A 13,309-nucleotide genomic window follows, 5' to 3' on the forward strand; every position below is an offset into this window, starting at 1 on the left:
ATATTACCAGCTGTGAGTAAAAGAGTCAGATGTACCTAAAACTGCTTTTAGAACAAGGTACAGCCATTACCATTTGGTTTGACAAATGCTCCTGCTATGTTTATGGATTTAATGAATCGCATATTTCGGCCATACTTGGACAAGTTTGTTGTGGTATTTATTGGTGATATCTTAATTTATTCAAAAGATGAGACAGAGCATGCTGAGTACTTGAGGATAGTTTTGGAAACTTTGAGACATAAGCAGTTGTATGCCAAATTTAGTAAGAGTGAATTTTGGTTTCGAGAAGTTGGATTTTTGGGTCATATTGTTTCAGGTGATGGTATATGGGTTGATCCCAGTAAAATTTCGGCTATTGTTGGTTGGAAAATACTGAAGAATGTAACTGAGGTTAGAAGTTTCTTGGGTCTAGCTGGTTATTATCGATGATTTCTAAATGGATTTTCTATAATTGCTACTCCTAAGAATACTCCAAAAGGATGTTAAATTTGAATGGACGGAAGAATGTCAACAAAGCTTTGAGAAATTGAAAAAGTTATTGACTGAGGCACCAGTGTTGGTACAACCCTAGTCAGGTAAAGAATTTGTGGAGTATAGTGATGCTTCTCTAAATGGCTTGGGATGTGTACTTATGCAAGAAGGAAAAGTGGTGGCTTATGCTTCGAGGCAGTTGAAACCTCATGAAAGGAATTATCCGACTCATGATTTGGAACTGGCTGCTATAGTGTTTGCTTTGAAGATTTGACGACATTATCTGTATGGTGAAAAGTGCCGAGTATATACCGACCAAAAAAGTCTCAAGTACTTGATGTCACAGAAATACTTGAATTTGAGACAGCGGAGATGGTTAGAATTATTGAAAGATTATGAGCTTGTGATTGACTACCATCCGGGGAAAGCGAATGTGGTTACCGATGCTTTGAGTAGAAAGTCGTTGTTTGCTTTGAGAGCTATGAATTCTCAGTTGACAGTGTCTGACGATGGTTCGATTCTAGCAGAGTGACAAAGATTTGGAAGCCAAGAGGAAGCAATGTGAGGCTAATACAGGATAAGATTTTAGAATCGATTTTGATGGTTGCTTGATGTTTAAAAATATCAGATTTGTGTACCAAAAAATGATGAGTTGATTCAAAAGATCTTGCATGAAGCACATAGTCGTTGTTTGTCAATTCACCCAGGCAGTACAAAAATGTATAATGACTTGAAGAAAATGTATTGGTGGAACGGAATGAAAAGAGATATCTCTGAGTTTGTATCAAAATGCTTACTTTTTCAACAAGTGAAAGCTGAACACCAAGTGCCTTCGGGACTACTTCAGCCTATCATGGTTCCCGAATGGAAGTGGGATCGAATTACTATGGATTTTGTATCAAGGTTGCTGTTAACTCCGAGGAAGAAAGATGTCATCTGGGTAATAGTCAACAGATTGACTAAATCGGCTCATTTTATTCCAGTATGCACTGATTTTTCTCTTAATAAGTTGGCTGAATTGTATATCAGTGAGATTGTTATGCTTCACGGAGTACCTTTGTCGATCATTTCGGATAGAGATCCAAGATTTACATTGCAGTTTTGGAAAAAGTTGCAAGAGACATTAGGTATGAAGTGAAATTTAAGCATTGCCTTGCATCCACAGACTGATGGACAATCAGAGAGAGTAATTCAGATTCTTGAAGACATGCTCAGATGTTGTGTACTGGAATTCCAAGGTAGTTGGGAAAGATACTTACCGTTGGTAGAATTTGCCTACAATAATAGTTATCAGACGAGTTTGAAGATGGCACCTTATGAAGCATTGTACGATCGTAAGTGTCGGAAGCCATTATATTAGACTGAATTGAAAGAAAACCAGATTTACGGAGTTGATCTAATTAAAGAAACTGAAGAAAAATTGAAAGTGATTTGAGATTGTTTGAAAGCTGCTTCAGATAGACAGAAATCCTACGTGGATTTTGAAATGAAAAGAAATCGAGTTTCAAGTTAGCGATAAGGCATTTTTAAAGTATCTCCATGGAAGAAAGTTCTTAGATTTGGTTGGAAAAGCAAGTTGAGTCCGCGTTTTATCAAACCGTATGAGATAATTGAAAGAGTTGGACTAGTAGCATATCGATTAGCATTACCACCTAAATTAGAGAAGATTCATGATGTGTTCCACGTATCTATGTTACGTCAGTATCGTTCAGATCCTTCACATGTAATTTCACCGAAGGAAATTGAGTTACAACCGGATATGACTTACAAAGAAGAACCGATTCAGATTTTAGCTCGGGAGGTCAAACAACTAAGAAATAAAAGTATCGCCCTCGTGAAAGTATTGTGGCAAAAGCACAAGGTAGAAGAGGCTACATGGGAGCCCGAGGAAACTATGAGGAATCAATACCCACACCTGTTTACTGGAAAGATTTTTGGGGACGAAAATACCTAAAGGAGTAAAACGACACAATCGGTAATAATACCTAATGTTCATAAGTACATGTTAGAGTGAGAATTTGATGTTTCCATAGAAGGGAAAAATGATCAGCATGTCATAAAACATAAGAAAATAGGATGAATTTTAATTTCCGAGCCTTGGGGAAAAAGTGTAAATACGTAAAAGTTTAGGGGCAAAAAAGTAATTTTACAAAGTTTGAGTCAAGGACTGTTTTAATAAAGGTGAGTATTAAATAAGCTAAATTTTTTATTTTAGATCAAGAGAAATAAGATTCGAGTCGTGATCGAGGGAAAATAAAGTTTACGAGGAATAGGCTCATTTTCTAACATTTTGTACCGAGGTAAGTTCATGTGTAAATGTAGTAACATAATTGTCATATTAAGTAATTTAATGTTATTTATATGATATGATTATTATTATCGAGAAATATTATGCTTTGTGGATTATTATTTAGTAATATGCAAATTATGTGAGCTACTTAAGAAATATGAAATGCTACCTAGTATCGGTTCCGACATTCCGTGGAAGACAGTAAAGATGTGTGATTGAGGGAAATCTAGTTTGAACCTTGGGAATAGATTAGGATACAAGTGACATGTCACTAGGATATTTGAGTTCCGAGCTCGTTGAGTTGAGTCCGAGTTTGTGAGATGTAACTAGGCATCCGAACTCGTTGAGTTGAGTCTGAGTTCACTTATGGATGCGAACGCCCGACCTCGTTAAGTTGAGTCCGAGTTCACTTATGGGCGGGTTACATGGTAGCTTGGCTACATAATTTCTGCAGGCTATTGAGTTTGTCTAGCTGCGGGTATGGCACTTATGTGCATGCAATCCGTGTATCCAAATTATATTTTGATGTGTGCAATGGGTGAATCTTAAGTGAATAAGGAGAATACTTAAGGCGAAGGTGACATGTTGGTAAGTGTGGTGAATGAAAAAATTTGGACAGGTATGCACTTAAACCCTCAGGTTGAGAACTTGGTATGATGAAATCATGGTAAGATAGTAAATGCAAATGTAACATGAATGTCTTGGTGATATTTATGCAAATGATGTTTTATGTTGGATTGCATGATTACGTTACTTGCTATTTACATGTGAACTTACTAAGCATTTATGCTTACTCCCTCCTTTCCATTCTTTGTAGTTTTGACAAGCCAGCTCAGAAATTGGGAACGGTCAGAGGCTCGCTCACACTATCCGTGGACCATTTTGGTATAGTGGCGTGTATATTTTGAGTATGGCATGTATAGCATTATAATCATTTTGTGTATATGATCTTATGATATGGCTATTGGGTGGTAAGAAAATGTTTGGTAATGATCACAGGTAAATGAGTTGTATTTTATGAGGAATTTGAGTTTTGGTGGAACAGGGTCAGAGTGATTTCTGAATCCCCTGTTCTGACTTTACAAATTCACTAAAAATTTTAAAAAAATAATTAAGATTCATACTTTATATGTATAGATTTCTTATTGAGTCTATTTTAATAGAAACAAACGGCATAATCATCTGAATTCTGTGAAGAGAGAAAAGTGATTCATAGTGAACAGAGGTCAGATTAGTCGAACACAGAAATAGGGGAAACTTTAACTAATAATCTGTACTAATTGGCCTGACAAAAAATTCTGGAAAAAAAATTAGTAAATAGATATGTGAGTCTAGTTTTAGGGAAAATTTACAGATTTAAATTTCAAGTTTCGTAACTCGAGATATGAATTTTTTAGTGAATGTAATGCAGATGGGCAGTTTATTACGAAAGGTAAAGAAATCGTTTGAAATTGTTTATATGAATATTTGATGCGAACAAATCGTGATAAGTTTTATAATTTATGAATGTCTGTTCTTGAAAACTTACTATTATCACGACAAAGGCAAGCGCACCTTATCGAACAACAGTATAGATTATGGCAAGATCGAGATTTCGAACCCAAAGGAACTAAAAGTACTAGTATTAACTTTCTTTTTATTATCTAGCCTAAAAATAAAGGGGTTTGTTTTATCTAAACTAATTATTAAACTAAGGATGTGCAGAAAGTGAATTGGGGAAATAACTTTTGGGAGAACTGAATGGTTTGGACAATTCCTAAGGAAAAATCCACTTAGACTTCACTTGTTATTGACTCTGAATTAGACGATTTATTCATTTGACTTGATTCGTAGAAATCCCTAATTTATATTATTATCTCTCTCGAGACTAACAAAGTCTAACCCTCGGTTGATTAATTGAAATCTCTTTCTAATTAAAACCCCTTGCGTTGCATTAACTTGATTTATGGATTCCCTTATTAGGTTTCACCCTAATCCGGCAAAATTATGTCACCCTATCTCTAGGCGTGCAATCAACTCCACTTAATTACGTTAGATCTACTCTTAGACAGGGACTTGAATTAATATCTTGGAATATCAAAGCAACAATTAAGAACACATAATTAAGAACAAATCAAATATTTATCATATAATTCAGATAATAATAACAAGATCCATCTTAGGTTTCATTCCCTTTAGGTATTTAGGGGGTTTAGTTCATATTTATGAAAGAAAACATCTCAAAATAATAATGATAACAAAACATAAAGAAAACCCAAGAACTCTTGAAGGGAATTGAAGGGAGATCTTCAGTCTTGAAGGTGAATTTGGCTTTTCAGATGATCAATCGGCTTCCTTCGAGTAATTTCTTACCTCCTACTCTGTGTGTATCTTTCAGGTACCTCTTAGGGTGTTTATATAGGGTTTAGAATGCTTCTAAACCCTCAAGAGTGGCCTTTTCTGAATAGGACTAGACTTGGGCTCGACAGGGACATGCCTGTGTGACACGCTTGTGTGAGGTGTCTTAGGCCGTGTTGCAATCTGTTAAATAGGCACGGGCGTGTGAACTACCCGTGTGAGGAAGTCCAGGCGGTGTTGATTTCCTACGTTGACCCATTTTCTTCGTTTTTGGTCCGTTTCTCTTTTTTTTACTCTCCTATGCTCACCAAAGTATAAAACATGAAATTTAAGGGTTAGGAGCATCAAATTCACCAAATTTAAGGATAATTCATCCAAAAATATGCTAAGCATGGGATAAAAATATGTATAAATTACAGTTTATCAAATGCCCCTATACTTAAGCGTTTGCTTGTCGTCAAGCAAAATCCTCATCAAAATAAATTCTTCTCAACTTATAATTCTCATCAATAGTGTCTCAAAATAATCCATAAGTAATAATACATTGAAAATTCAACTCGAAGAACATCAAAGTTTCAAACATTCCAAGTTGAGCATTTTATTACGTAAACATAGGTGTCTCCCCTCATCTAAGTAATCACCTTTGATTCAAAATATCACAGAGTTTCACATCCTCACTAAAGATTCACTCAAATTAGTCGAGGTGTTTAAGGACAAGAAGTTTAGCACTCAATAGTCAATATGAAAAGTTATTACCATAGGCTTGCGTGAAAATCAAATCTCCACCACTATATATTGAGATGATACATCAATCAAAAGGTCTTTAGAGGGTTGTAACGTGGCTTTGGTTAGGGAGTGTGGTTACAAGCTGAAAAAGAAGGTTAAAATCGAGATTGAATTGAAAAATTACCTAACTAGAAAAATACTACAATTGATAATTTACATTCCTAATTGAGCTTTTCTTTATGGATAACATCGTTTTAATCTAAGCATTACATAATTTCATACTTTTTTTTAAGAACAAATCAAATATTAAAGAACTTTGCTAAAAATAAAACATAGCTAAGAAATTTATTGAAATCAAATCTCGACAAAAATAAGGATCAAATTAATTGAGGGGATTTCAACAATAATGAGTTATGGGTTAATATTGAGGGTAAGTCAATGAATGGCTTGTTAGGCTCAAGGGGGTTCACTAAGGGTTAATTACGGAGGTAGGCTTTTATGGAGTGAGTGGGTTAAACCTAGGTGCCTTTATCATCTCAACATATCAAATCAAATGTGTGGTCTTGGCATGTATAATCAAGCAAGTTCTAGAATAACAATTCGATATTGACGCACTCATAGCAATAATAAAAGTGAGCATGAAAGAAATAATATATGCTTTAAAGGCTCAAGATCTCACAAAAATTATGGCTTTTTGATGTTTAACCTATGAATTTCAACTCAAGATAATACCTAAACTTAAGGAAACAACCTAAAAATTTTTAATTCTCAAAAATTAACTTATCATTCTTTATTCTCTAATTCCTTAAAGTTTAAACAATCAATGCATGAATGCCTATGTTTTAATCCAAGACATATCAATAAAAATCATAAGTTAATCCAAATTCATTCTAATAGTGATATGAGTGAGTCACGTGAGAATAAGACAAAATTCAGGGATTTTTCTGATAAAGATATAAATGACCCCCACACTTAAGATGTAAATTGTCTTCAATGTACAAAGATAGATTTACTGACAATATAGATATAAGATCATAAGATAGGGGGAGAAGTGAAACTTCCTGAATAATGAATGGAATCCTTGACTTGGAGTCATGGAAAGTAATCGGCAAAGGCAATGATGAGATTGGAGGAGGATACTCCGGTGGTGGTAGAGGTTGGGTTCCACAACCACAGTGTCCAACGAAGAGGTTATCGGGGTGGTCGGGCAGGACATGGCAGTCGTGGAGAACCTTTTCCCGTGGAATTTCAAGTTCCTAAGTAATAGTGATTTTTGGAGCTCTTTATAACTGCGATAGAATCAATAACTCTGTAGGAAATATAAAGAAGCATGATTACTCGTAAAGAAATGGCTGAAAGTATATAAATTATAAACCTAAGGATGTAGTAACAATAAAATTAAAGAAAAATTAAATAAAAAGTAGTTTTAAAAAGATAAAAGTAAAAACATAAAAGTAATAAATAAAAGTCTTTAAACATCTTCATCGCTAGATGGTTCGCGAGGTGGGGACGACGATGAGATGTGAACGTGTTGAAAAATTTGATGTAGAGTTGCATCAATGTGATCAAAGCACTGAAAACATTACTGTTCAAATCGAGTGAAGCGCTCAAAGATGTCAGAGAGTGAAGCTGCCGCATGAAGTGGACGATGAATAGGTGGTGGCTGAGAGGCTGGATCCTTGTGAGGAGGAGGGACATCATCAGTAATGTCCTCTGGGTCCTCTTGCTCGGCTGACTGGACTAGGCGGTACTAAGGAGGATCAAATCCACGTCGTTACTCGATCATCCTCATATGCAGCAAACTCGGGATACCCTGTGGAGACATCTAACCAATGAGAGTGAGGGAGGATACTTGCACCACCGTGTTGAGGAGACTGAAGTACCATGCTAGACGAGTCACATAAGGGCCAATGGAGATGACTCCCTTCCTATGCCACTCCGTCTGATGGCAAATGGTGAGGGCAATGAAATAGGTGAGGTCAAACACGTGCCCATTCACCATGGTCCATAAAAAATAGGAAGCGTTAGTGTTGACAACGCTGGTGCTCTCTCACCATCCTGTCAAGGTGTAGGCTAGGATGGCGTGTAGATATCTCAGGGATGGGGCGAGAGCCGATGCCATGGAGCGACTAGGGTCATAGGTGGCCGAAGTAGGAATGAGGGCCCTCCAGCAGTTTGAAGGAGAGTAGTGGATGTGGCGATGGAGACTTGTGAAGTCGTCGTTGTCCATGAATTCCTCCGTATATAGTCCCAGTGTGACTTCGAACTCAGATACACTCAACTAGAGAACTAAACCGCCGAGACGGAACTGGATCGTTCCAAGATCATCGAACTCTGTCATAACAACTTGAAGGTGGAAGGTCAAACAGAGTTCGAGTATAAGCTCGAGGTACATTGGCTCGACGATCTCAAAGAATAGCCCTCATGGGTCAGTCGTCAGGAGGGCCGGAACTGCGTCAGCCAGTTGGATTTGTTCTAGTGCGGTCCAGTCAATGCAGCGACCCACACCTATGGGTCGAGCCCATAATATCTGGAATAGCCCTTCCTGTGGTTCCGATGGAAATTGGAGGAATGGGTCCAGATCTCGACAGTAGGACCCGAGGAGAATGCTGCTCCTTTGCGTTACTTCGAGGTAGGAACGGTAGTCTTCTTGCTGCATGGATTTGACATGATATACCTACAAGAAGAACTACTCTTATATCTTAATGAATGTAAAAGATATCAACAAATTCGAAAAGGAATTAATCATGAATTAAACTGACAAATGCAATCAAAAATTACTAACACTAACAAAACTCAACCAAAAGCAATCAAACTTGATAGAGATTTTATGGAAAAAGGCAAAGTGATAGCATGACTAAATTAAAAACGAACTAGATGAAAGTAGCTAAGCATGGTAAGACTATGGTACAAAGTATGTGAACTAAATCCTAGGAATGAGGACAATAAATAATTAGTAGTAAACAATAGGGTAAAAAATCATGTTAGTAAGCATCAAAAGAAAGTAAAAGAAAAGAGAAAACCGTTAGAAGAGGACCGGTGGTCGAAGGAGCGATAGTGTGAAGTTTGGGTACGGCTGGGGTTAGTGACGGACGTGGGTGATTGGGCCGTGTGGGTCACGCAAGCGGAGAAGAAGAGAGAGGGGAGAAAAATAGGAGGAGATAAGAGGCCTAGGGGTGGCCGGTCGGTGGTAGAAGAGAGGATTTCGACGGCTAGGGTTAGGTTTTGGGGAAGGGGATGATGAATAGTGAGAGGTTTATATAGATTGTTGGACACACGGCTATGGGGCACGCCCGTGTGCCCTTATTTCAGCCCATGTGTTTCGGGATTTTCAAATTTGAGGTGTGTCTAAAATTCAGCCCACGCCCGTGTTCGTTGGTCGTGTTGGTGCACACGACCGTGTCGCACGGCCATGTCCTGCTTTGTTCGCTTCTCCCACGCCCATGTATGGATGCACACGCCCGTGTTAATTTCACAGTCTCGAGCATGGTGGTGGGCACGGGCGTGTCACATGCCCGTGTTAATTTCTCAATTTCAACCACGGCTTCTAGACACAGGCATGTTCCACACCCGTGTTATTTTGACAGTTTCGTCCACGGCCATGTCGCACGACTGTGGCAACGTATCAAATCCCATGTTGGGGAAAACATTCGCTCTATTTTTACAGGGCCGTCTCAAACGGCCGTGTCGCTGCCCGTGGTATAAGCACGACCTAAGGTACACTCGTGTGCCTGGCCGTGTGGTTTCTGAAAAACCTATGTTCAAGTACTTAGTTAGTGACTTAAATGTTGAAAACTAAAATTTAAAGAAGTTAACACTATTAGTGCTCGGGTTGCCTCCCGAGAAGCGCTTATTTATAGTCTAAGCTCGACTTATCTCAATTTCGTGTGATTACAGTGGGTTGAAGAGTTGAAACTCCTCACCTCTGCTATCAATTTTATCAAAATAAGGTCTGATTCGAGTATTATTTACTTTAAAAGTTCCGAATACAGTATGTGTTACCTTGATTTTACCATGCGGGAAGATGTTCATTACCGTGAAGGGAGTTGCTCTGTCTGTATTGTGCTATAGAGTAGCAATTTGGGGGGTCATTTTCATCTAACAATACTTTATCCCCAATTTTAATTTACTTCGTTCCATCCCTATTTTCATTGTGGTGTTGCTTCGATTTTTCGTGCGCTTTTGGTTTTTCCTTGACAGGTGTTTGCCACTCATCTAGTTCTTTGATCTGTAGCCTTCGTTCTTCATAGATGGGTCCTTTGTTGTTTCTTGAGCAAGGCTCATGTATGCTTTCCAAACGTGTTTCCTGCAAAGAAGGTTGCACCACATGATCAGTATTAGTAGAATTTTGAGCTTGAAGAGTGATTATTTCATCACCCATACGAAGTGTGAGTTCACCTATACTAACATCAATTATAGTTCTAGCAGTTGCTAAAAAGGGCCTTCCTAAAATTAAAGGCACGTCACTATCCTCTTCCATGTCTAGAACAACAAAATCAATTGGGAATATAAATTTATCAATTTTGACAAGTACATCTTCAATGATATGCCTAGGAAATCTAATAGTTTTATCGGCTAACTGAATGCTCATCCTAGTTTGTTTGGATTTCCCAAGACCTAGTTTCAACATTTTATAGGCATGGCATTAATCCTAGCCCCTAAATCAGCCAATGCATTATTAACATCTAAGCTACCAATTAAACAAGGAATCTTAAAACTCCCTAGATCTTTCAATTTGTTGGCTAGCTTATTCTGTAGAATGGCTGAGCAAACTGCATTCAACTCCACATGCTATGCCTCATCCAACTTCCGCTTATTTTCTAAAAGCTCCTTTAAAAATTTAACCGCGTTTAGCATCTGCGAAAGAGCTTCAATAAACGGTAAGTTAATATGCAATTTCTTTAATAGTTTAAGGAATTTACCAAATTGTTCATCTGTGCGGTCTTACTATTTCGCATTAGGGTATGGCACCCGTGGTTTATACTCTTTACTTACTGGTTTTTGCTCATTGTGGTCCGTCTCACCTTTACCTTTACTTACCATAATTTCTTGCCTCGGTTCTGGTTCATGTTCAACTAACCCCTCTTTATCTTGAATGGTAATCGCATTGAGTTGTTCCCTTGGGTTAGATTCAGTGTTACTCGGTAGGCTACATTGTGGTCATTCAGAAATTAGTTTAGCGAGCTGTCTTATCTGAGTTTCAAGCCCTTGGATCGATGCTTGTTACTATCTGAGTTTCAAGCCCTCGGATCGATGCTTGTTATTCTTAAGTGTTGTTTCGGCATTCTGAAAGTGAGTTTCTGACACCGAGATGAACTTTGTTGGCATCTCCTCAAGGTTCGGCTTCTTTTCCTATTGGTAAGGTGGTTGTTGAAAACCTAGAGGATGTTGTGGCCTTTGATTCCCTTAACTACCCCACGAGAAGTTGGGATGGTTCCTCCACCCTGCATTATAAGTATTACTGTATAGGTTATTTTGAGGTCGAGGATTATTACCCATATAATTTAATTGTTCGTTTTCCATGTTATGGCCATAAGGTAGGTATTCTGAATTGCTCGTTCCTCCTCCACTTGTATTGCATTGCATTACTGGGTGAACCTGTGAAGAGCCAAGTAAACCATCAAATTTTCTATTCAAAAGTTCTACCTGATTAGAGAGCATGGTGACCGAATCGACGTTAAAAGCGCCGACCGCTTTTGTTGGCTTTGTCCTCATGACTTGCCACTAATAATTATTCAGTGACATCTCTTCTATAAATTCATAAGTCTCCACAGGTGTCTTATTATTGATAGTCCCACCAGCAGTTGCATCAATCATTTGTTTAGTCGAAGGATTCAAGCCATTTTGAAAAGTTTGAACTTATAGCCAGAGTGGTAATCCTTGGTGAGGGCACCTTCTCAAAAGATCCTTGTATCTCTCCCATGCATTATAAAGTGTCTCGAGATCCATCTGCACAAAAGAAGAGATGTCATTCCTCAACTTAGCAGTTTTAGCCGGCGAAAAATATTTAAGTAAAAACTTTTCGGTCATTTGTTCCCAAGTAGTAATTGACCCTCGTGGTAATGAGTTCAACCACTATTTAGCTTTGTTCCTCAACGAAAAAGGAAATAACCGAAGGCGAACGGGATCATCAGAAACGCCATTGATTTTAAAAGTGTCACAGAATTCCAGAAAATTTGCCAAATGAGTGTTTGGGTCCTCGTCCTGCAAACCGTCAAACTAAACAAACTGTTGTATCGTTTGAATCATGTTAGGTTTCAGTTCAAAATTATTTGCAGCAACAGCAGGCCTAACTATACTTGACTTAGTTCCTATTAAAGTAGGTTTAGCATAATCATACATAGTGCGTGGAGAAGGATTCTAATTTACTGGATCAATAGCAATTGTAGGAGGTAGTAGATTTTCTTGATTTTTAGCCATCTCCTCGGTTGTGGTGGAAATATCGTCCTCTTGCTCTTTCTCTGTGTATCTTAGGCTTTTCCTTATTTCTCTTTGGTTTTTGCAAGTTATGCGATCGATCTCACTATCGAAAAGAATTGGTCTCGACGGGTTTCTTCTAGTCATAAACTATAAAAACCTGCCAGAAGGAAAAGGAAAATTTAGTAACAAAAATCAAAATAAAATTTAAATTGCAATAAAATAAATGGCCAAAGTAATAAAAATTAAGTGTTCCTAATATCTTAGTTCCTCGGCAACGGCACCAAAAACTTGATGTGAACAAATCGTTCTAAGTTTTATAATTTATGAATGTCCATTCTTGAAAACTAACTATTATCACGACAAAGGCAAGCCCACGTTATCGAACAGTAGTATAGCTCATGGCAAGATCGAGATGTCGAACCCAAAGGAACTAAAAGTACTAGTATTAACTTTTTTGTTTTATTATCTAGACTAAAAATAAAGGGGTTTGTTTTATCTAAACTAATAATTAAACTAAGAATGCACAAAAAGTGAATTGGGGAAATAACTTTTGGGAAAACTGAATGATTTGGACAATACCTAAGGAAACATCCACCTAGGCTTCACTTGTTATTGACTCTGAATTAGACGATTTATTCATTTGACTTGATCCGTAGAAATCCCTAATTTATATTATTATCTCTCTCGAGACTAACAAAGTCTAACCCTAGGTTGATTAATTGAAATCTCTTTCTAATTAAAACCCCTAGTGTTGCATTAACTCGATTTATGGATTCCCTTTTTTGGTTTTCCCCCAAACCAAGCAAAATTATGTCACCCTATCTCTAGGCGTGCAATCAACTCGCTTAATTATGTTAGATCTACTCTTAGACAGGGACTTTTGCTCCTCTGAATAAGCACATCAAAACTTGAATTAATATCCTGGGATATCAAAGCAAGAATTAAGAACACATAATTAAGAACAAATCAAATATTTATCATATAATTCAGAAAATAATAATAAGATCCGTCTTAGGTTTCATCCCCCTTAGGTGTTTAGGGGGTTTAGTTCATATTTATGAAAGA

At 37.6% G+C, this 13,309-nt stretch overlaps 1 non-coding gene across 1 annotated transcript; it reads left to right on the top strand.

Moving 5' to 3' along the window:
* The first annotated feature begins 11,699 nt into the window (after nucleotides 1–11,699).
* Nucleotides 11,700–11,806, top strand: LOC128286221 (small nucleolar RNA R71). The gene has a single exon (XR_008276765.1). It is a non-coding gene; the product is annotated as a small nucleolar RNA R71 (small nucleolar RNA).
* The last annotated feature ends 1,503 nt before the right edge of the window (nucleotides 11,807–13,309 follow it).

This window comes from Gossypium arboreum, chromosome 12, assembly GCF_025698485.1.
Source record: "Gossypium arboreum isolate Shixiya-1 chromosome 12, ASM2569848v2, whole genome shotgun sequence".
Taxonomy (NCBI): Eukaryota; Viridiplantae; Streptophyta; class Magnoliopsida; order Malvales; family Malvaceae; genus Gossypium; species Gossypium arboreum.